The 7,467-nt window shown below is 44.3% G+C and overlaps 1 long non-coding RNA gene across 1 annotated transcript; it reads left to right on the plus strand.

The window, feature by feature from the left end:
* The first annotated feature begins 907 nt into the window (after window positions 1–907).
* Window positions 908–1,547, plus strand: LOC123568291 (uncharacterized). Its single transcript, XR_006691477.2, has 2 exons — window positions 908–1,093; window positions 1,240–1,547. It is a non-coding gene; the product is annotated as an uncharacterized lncRNA (long non-coding RNA).
* The last annotated feature ends 5,920 nt before the right edge of the window (window positions 1,548–7,467 follow it).

Below are 7,467 nucleotides of genomic sequence, written 5' to 3' on the forward strand. Positions count from 1 at the left end.
TGCTTGGGAGGCTGAGGCAGGAGAATCACCTGAACCTGGGAGGCAGAGGTTGCAGTGAGCTGAGATTGTGCCGCTGCACTCCAGCCTGGGTGACAGAGAGAGACTCCATCTACAAAAACAAAAAATTATAAATTTAAGTTCATGTCTTTCCTCTTGCATCTCACTATATGTGACTAAAAGTAGACACATAGCAGCCCAGATGCTTTGCTGTTCAGATATTTTTTCCTGCCAGATATCCTAGTTCATTGCTCTTAAGATCTGCATTCCATAAAGTTCTAGCACATGGACATAATTTTGCCCAGTTTTTGCAACTGCATAGCAAGCATGGCCTTTACTTCAGTTTCCATCACCTTCTTCCCCATTTCCATCTGAGACCTCATCAAAATGGCCTTTAACATTCATGTTTCTACCAACGTTCTGATCACAGCCATCGATTAATCTCTAAGATGTTTCCCTACAGCTCTTCTCCTGAGTCCTCATCAGAATCTCCCATTATGCTCCATTCACAGCAATCCAGACTTTTTCTAGCCTGTTCCTCCAAATTTTTCAAACCTCTATCCATCACCCAGTTCCAAAGACACTTTCAAATTTTCAAGTATTTGTTATAGCAACAGCTCCACTTCTTGGTACCAATTTTTGTAATCTGTTTTCCACAGCTATAACAGAATACCACAGATTGGGTAATGTATCAGGAAAAGAGATTTATTTGACTCATGGTTCTAGAGGCTGGGAAGTCCAAGACTGAGGGGCTGCATCTGGTCAAGGCCTTCTTGCTGCATTATCCCTTGTCAGAAGGTGGAAGAGCAAGAGAGTGCAAGAGACAGAGAGAAAAGGGAGACTGCACGCCTATAATAACGAATCCACTCCTGTGATAATGGCATTAGTCCATGACCTAATCTGGATTAATGGCAATTAAATTTCAACATGAATGTTGGAAGGGACATTCAAACCATTGTACCTGGGATGATCTGAAGAGGAATCTTGCCTCCTCGCTCCTCAAGGAGTGAAGGAACCACCAGAAGCCCAAATTGAGGAAGTCATCAAAAGCTGACAGCCAGAGAAGTGTTGTCTGCATCAGGGAACTGCAGTCAGGGTAGGTGGAGAGAGAGGGGTGACCTGGGAGAGACAGTCAGCTTTGGGCATTCTCCATTCCCAGAGGCCACTGATGCTGGAGGACACTGTACCAGGTATAGAAGACTGTTTGCCTTTTCCCCTAATCCTCTTTCCCCACTGGTACAGGGTGAAGAGGTCAGAAACAGCAGTTAGCAAGTTCAGAAGGCGGTATGGGAAGAGAGGAGTGGCTGACAAGGCTGCCTCCCCTACCTCTGGCTCTGATGTTTGAGGGAGCCCTGAGCTGGAGAAGCAGAAAAGATTTAGCTTTGAACACATTTGGAATCTTGAAACTGCCCTCTACAAAACTGGAGTTTTGTGATTATAAGCCTGGACTGGACTCTTCTACAAATTCTCTTCTCAGCTGTTTCTATTCTGAAGCTTAATCCATCTATTGAGTTTTTAATTTCAATGATTAAAATTTTCATCTCTAGAAATTCTCTTTGGCTCTTTATCATATTGGCTTAACTATTTTTATAGTCTTTTTTTCCTTGCTCATATTTTGAAACCACCCTTTTATTTCTTTAAATATATAAAACAATAATTTGATGTTGGATCTGACAATTGTAATATCTGAAGTCTTTGCAGATTTGATTTTGTGTTTAGTTTTTTTTGTTTTTAGTTGTGGTTTTTGTTGTTGTTGTTGTTGTTGTTGTTTTGAGATGGAGTTTCGCTCTTGTTGCCCAGGATGGAGTGCAATGGTGTGATCTCGGCTCACTGCAATCTCCGCCCCGCAGATTCAAGAGATTCTCCTGCCTCAGCCTCCCAAGTAGCTGGGGTTACAGGTACCCGCCACTATGCCCGGCTAATTTTTGTACTTTTAGTAGAGATGGGGTTTCACCATGTTGGCCAGGCTGGTCTCAAACCCCAGACCTCAGGCGATCCACCCGTCTTGGCCTCCCAAAGTGCTGGGATTACAGGCATGGGCCACCTAGCCCAGCCAATTTTGCTGTTTAGTTTTGGCTATTTCTTGCATTGAGTGCCTTATTTCCTTATGTCATTAGATCTTTCACTGTGAGCTGAATCACTGGCCTTAGGATTTTTTTTTTTTTCCTTTGAGATGGAGTCTCATCTGTCGCCCAGGCTGGAGTGCAGTGGCGCAATCTCGGCTCACTGCAAGCTCCACCTCCCGAGCTCATGCCATTCTCCTGCCTCGGCCTCCCGAGTAGCTGGGAATACAGGCACCCACCACCATGCCCGGCTAATTTTTAAAATATTTTTATTAGAGATGGGGTTTCACCGTGTTAGCCAGGATGGTCTCGATCTCCTGACCTCGTGATCTGCCCACCTTGGCGTCCCAAAGTGTTGGGATCACAGGCATGAGCCACCGCACCTGGCCTGCCTTAGCATTTTATTGGCAGGATTTCTTTGAGGTCCAGGTTGAAATTGCAATCCTCTTGCCTATTGACTGAAGGAACTACCCAGCCTGGGACCACTTCAAGTTATATGACTCTATTAGTCTGTTTTCACATTGCTATACGACTGTGAGTCAATTAAACCTCTTTTCTTTATAAATTACCCAGTCTCAGACCTGAGAATATGGCAGACCTGAGACTGTGTAATTTATAAAGAGGTTTAGTTGACTCTTAGTTCCACATGGCTGGGGACGCCTCAAGAAACTTACAATCATGGCAGGAGGGGAAGCAAGGCACATCTTACATGGTGGCAGGAGGTGGTGGGGGCAGGGGTGGGGAGTGCCACACTTTTAAACCATCAGATCTCATGAGAACTTACTATCATAAGAACAGCATGGGGGAAATCTGCCACCATGATCCGATTACCTCCCACCAGCTCCCTCCCCTGACACATAGATATTATAATTTGAGATGAGATTTAGGTAGGGACACAGAGCCAAACCATACAAATGATCATTTTAGGTTTTCAAACCTCACAGGGAGCATGCCATTGTACTAAAAATCCACTTAGAGGCCAGTCCGTGGCAGCAAATGCCCAGGGGGGAATTTTTCTATCTTGTTCTCCTTACCCAGAGTCAAGTTCAAGATAGGCAAGATTGTTTGCTGTTCACTTTTTTTTTTTGAGATGGAGTTTTGCTCTTGTTGCCCAGACTGGAGTACAATGGCACGATCTCAGTTCACTGCAACCTCTGCCTCCTGGGTTCAAGCGATTCTCCTGCCTCAACCTCCTGAGTAGCTAAGATGACATGCACCCACCACCATGCCTGGCTAACTTTTGTATTTTATTAGAGACAGCGTTTCACCATATTGGTCAGGCTGGTCTCGAACTCCTGGCCTCAGGTGATCCACCCACCTCAGCCTCCCAAAGTGCTGCGATTACAGGCATGAGCCACTGCACCCAGCCTGCTGTTCACTTCTAAGTGATAAGTCTATTTCTCTCTGGGATTTGGAGCAGGGAGGTCTCAGCTTTATGGGGATCCTGTAGTAGACTCTCTACTTGGGTAGGCCCTAGGTATTATCTTCTGTCCCCCGAACTCTGTGCAGCCGTCAGAGTAGAAGCTCAAGGTCTCCAGAGTTCTTCAGAAACCTTAGGACTAAGCCATCTTTGGTCCTCACTTTACCTCTTAGGATTCCTGTTTTCACTGTAATTTAGGCCTCAGTAGGTTTCCTTGTAACACAGCAGTCAGGAAGACCTTTAAAATATTTAAATATTGCTTTTTGTTCATTTGTTCCAGGAAAAACCCCAAGTGGGGATTTATCAAACCTTTTACAGCCTTTGACTACTCACCAAACCTGTGTCACTTTTCTACTGGGCACACATACTTCTGGAAATCTGAAGTAGACCCCTTCATGTTTGAAAGACACCCAACGACTTTTGTTATCTTGGAGTAACTGGGTATAATGGCTTAGTTTTCACATGGACAGGGTCTTTAAAATGTGATGATGAGGCTGGGCCCGGTGGCTCACAACTGTAATCCTAACACTTTGGGAGGCCAAGGTGGGTGAATCACCTGAAGTAAGGAGTTGGCGACCAGCCTGGCCAACACAGTGAAACCCATCTCTACCAAAAATACAAAAATTAGCTGGGCATGGTGGCCGGTGCCTGTAATCCCAGTTACTTGGGAGGCTGAGGCAGGAGAATCACCTGAACCCGGGAGGAGGAGGTTGCAGTTAGCCGAGACCGCACCATTGCACTCCATCCTGGGCAACAAAAGCAAAACTCTGTCTCGAAAAAATGTATATATATATGATGACGAATAGGATTACTTTCGTAATGACACATGCTGAGCTCAGCTTCTTCTAAAATTTGATCTCGTACTCTTCACAATTCAGTGACTACCTATAGATGCCTTTAACATTTCTAAAGAAACATTACAAAAGTGGTGATAATGCTTCTAAATTATTGAAGTTATCTTGCAGAGGAGTGAGTTGAGGCCACAATGAAATGTAGCATTCATCAACATATATTCAAGTAAAAGGTTGTAGCACTCCTCAACATATATTCAATAAATATGTTCAATACAAGCGAAAGTTTGCAGCAGTGAGGCCAAAGAAGTCAAAGACAGCAAAAAACATCTGCCTGGGGATGTTGGGTGACTGCAACTTCTCTGGCATCTGCAGTCCCTTACAGCACTGCAGATAACTCCAAGTGGCGATTTATTTTTATTTTTGTAGAGACAGGGTCTTGCTATATTGCCCAGGCTGGAATTGAACTCCTGGGCTCAAGCAATCCTCCTCCCTTGGTCTCTCAAAGTGCTGAGATTACAAGAATGAACCACTATGTCTGGCCTACCATAGCTATTACATTAACAAACACACTCAAGTGTCTTAGTCCATTTCTGCTGCTATAACAAAATACCTTAGACTGGGTAGTTTATAAACAGAAATGTATTGCTCACAGTTCTAGAGGCTGGGAAGTCCAAGATCAAGGTGCCAGCAAATTTGGTGTCCAATATGGGCTGCTCTCTGCTTCAAAGTTGGTGCCTTCATGGCGGGGTGCAGTGGCTCACATCTGTAATTCCAGCACTTTGGGAAGCCAAGGCAGGTGGATCACTCAAGGTCAGGAGGTCAAGACCAGCCTGGCCAACATGGCAGAAACCCTGTCTCTACTAAAAGTACAAAAATTAGCTGGCCATTGTGGCATATGCTTGTAATCCCAGCTACTCAGGAGGTTGAGGCAAGAGAATCACTTGAACCCGGGAGGCAGAGGTTATAGTGAGCCGAGATTGCACCACACGCCACCGCACTCCAGCCTGGGTGACAGAGGGAGACTCCATCTCAAAAAAAAAAAAAAAAAAAAGATGGTGCCTTCTTGCTGTGTCTTCACATGATGTAAGGGAGAGACACGTTCCCATTCACGAGGATGGAGCCCTCATTACCTCATCACCTTCTCCTAAAAGCTTCACCTTGTAATATTATCACATTGGTGATTAAATTCCAACATATGAATTTGGGGTGACACTTACATTTATACCATAGCACAAGGTCACCCTGAAATTCTAGCAAAATTACCTAACGTGGCTGTAAAACTTGCCTCAATAAAAGCAAGCCAAGTCACCTAGGTCCAGCAATTAGGTTTTGGATATGTTTTATGCAGTCACTAGTTCCCTCTTGCTGTACTGTCCACAGGATGATGGTAATGACTAAGCATCATAAATGTGTAGCCTAGTCTCATTGCATCTAGGTAGCAATGACCGGTCTGTGGGCATTTGTAATTTGTTTACTTATTTATTTATTTTTTGAGGCCCAGTTTTGCTCTTGTTGCCCAGGCTGGAGTGCAATGGCATGATCTCTGCTCACTGTAACCTCCGCCTCCTGGGTTCAAGTGATTCTCTTGCCTCAGCCTCCCTAGTAGCTGGGATTACAGGCATGCACCACCACCCCTGGCTAATTTTGTATTTTCAGTAGAGACAAGGTTTCTCCATGTTGGTTAGGCTGGTCTTGAACTCCTGACCTCAGGTGATCCACCTGCCTCGGCCTCCCGAAGTGCTGGAATTACAGGCGTGAGACAGCGCACCCGACCGCTTTTGTAATTATTTAACTAGGAGGCCAAGGAGGGACAGAGCTAAGCAAACCTGGCCAGTGCCCACCAGGTAGCCATACTGATAAAAAATGTTAAAGAAAATAATTATATATCTCTCTCTCTCCAGAATAAATGTAGCAGCCCCATGTAGATGGGATGGGCCTTTATGCAGTTCATCGCAGTTACAGTCTAAAAGCAGTATTTTGACCCCAGAAACTCTGAAGATAATGTTGCCCTTTACCCTAGGTTTCCCTAAAGCAGTGAGGTAGGAATGCTTTCTCACATTGTAGTGCTCAGGGTACTTGGTGGAAAATTCTGGCTAACTCAAGCAAAACAACTAAATTAGTGGAAGAACATAGGGTAGATTTTGTACCTAAGAGAATGCTAGTGAACCATATTCAATAAACTGGCAAGAACTACGGAAAGCTAGGCTGCATGAGAATTACAAGCCCGCCACATAGACTACTTATGCCATCCTAAAGTATGATCTCAAGGCCAGGCATGATGGTTCATGCCTGTAATCCCAACACTTTGGGAAGCCAAGGTGGATGGATCACTTGAACTCAGGGGTTTGAGACCAGCCTGGGCAACGTGGTGAAACCCTGTCTCTACCAAAAATACAAAAAATTAGCCAAGCATGGTGGTGTGTGCCTGTGGTACCAACTACTCAGAAAGCTGAGGTGGGAGGATTGCTTGAGCCCAGGAGGTGGAGGTTGCAGTGACCCGAGATCGCACCACTCCACTCCAGCCTGGGTGACAGAGTGAGAACCTGTCTCAAAAAAAAAAAAAAAATCTCATGGATTACTTCCTCCCTTTACCCCCTCTTTATTGAGTTATAATTGACAAACCCATAGGTTACTTATTAACTAAAAAGGGGAAAAGCTACTTTTACAAAGAAAGGAACTGGTAGACCCTACATTAACTAAGTGGTCAAACTTAATATCACTTAATAATGAGACAAACTAATATTATGTTTCTCCTGACGTGACGCAATGGATGGACACCACAATACCTGTGTAGTATATTTGTGAAAGTGTTTAACTTGAAATGAATCAGAGGGAAACAACTGGGCACATCCAGATTGTGGGACATTCTACAAGACAATTTGTTTGTAATCTTCCAAAATATTAATGCAATGAAAAACAAAAACAAAAAGAGAGAGAGGACTTTTCTAAATTAAGAGAGACTAGAAAAACAGAAATCTTGATTAAATCCTAGTTTGGGGAAAAACTGTCTTAAAAGGCACAGTGGCTGGTGCCTACAATCCTAGCACTTTGGGAGGCCAAGGTGGGCAGATCACTTGAGGTCAGGAGTTCAAGACCAGCCTGGTCAATATAGTGAAACCCCATCTCTACTAAAAATACAAAATTTAGCCTGACCTGGTGGCACGCACCTGTAATCCCAGCTACTCGGGAGGCT

This window comes from Macaca fascicularis, chromosome 13 (assembly GCF_037993035.2).
Source record: "Macaca fascicularis isolate 582-1 chromosome 13, T2T-MFA8v1.1".
NCBI lineage: Eukaryota > Metazoa > Chordata > Mammalia > Primates > Cercopithecidae > Macaca > Macaca fascicularis.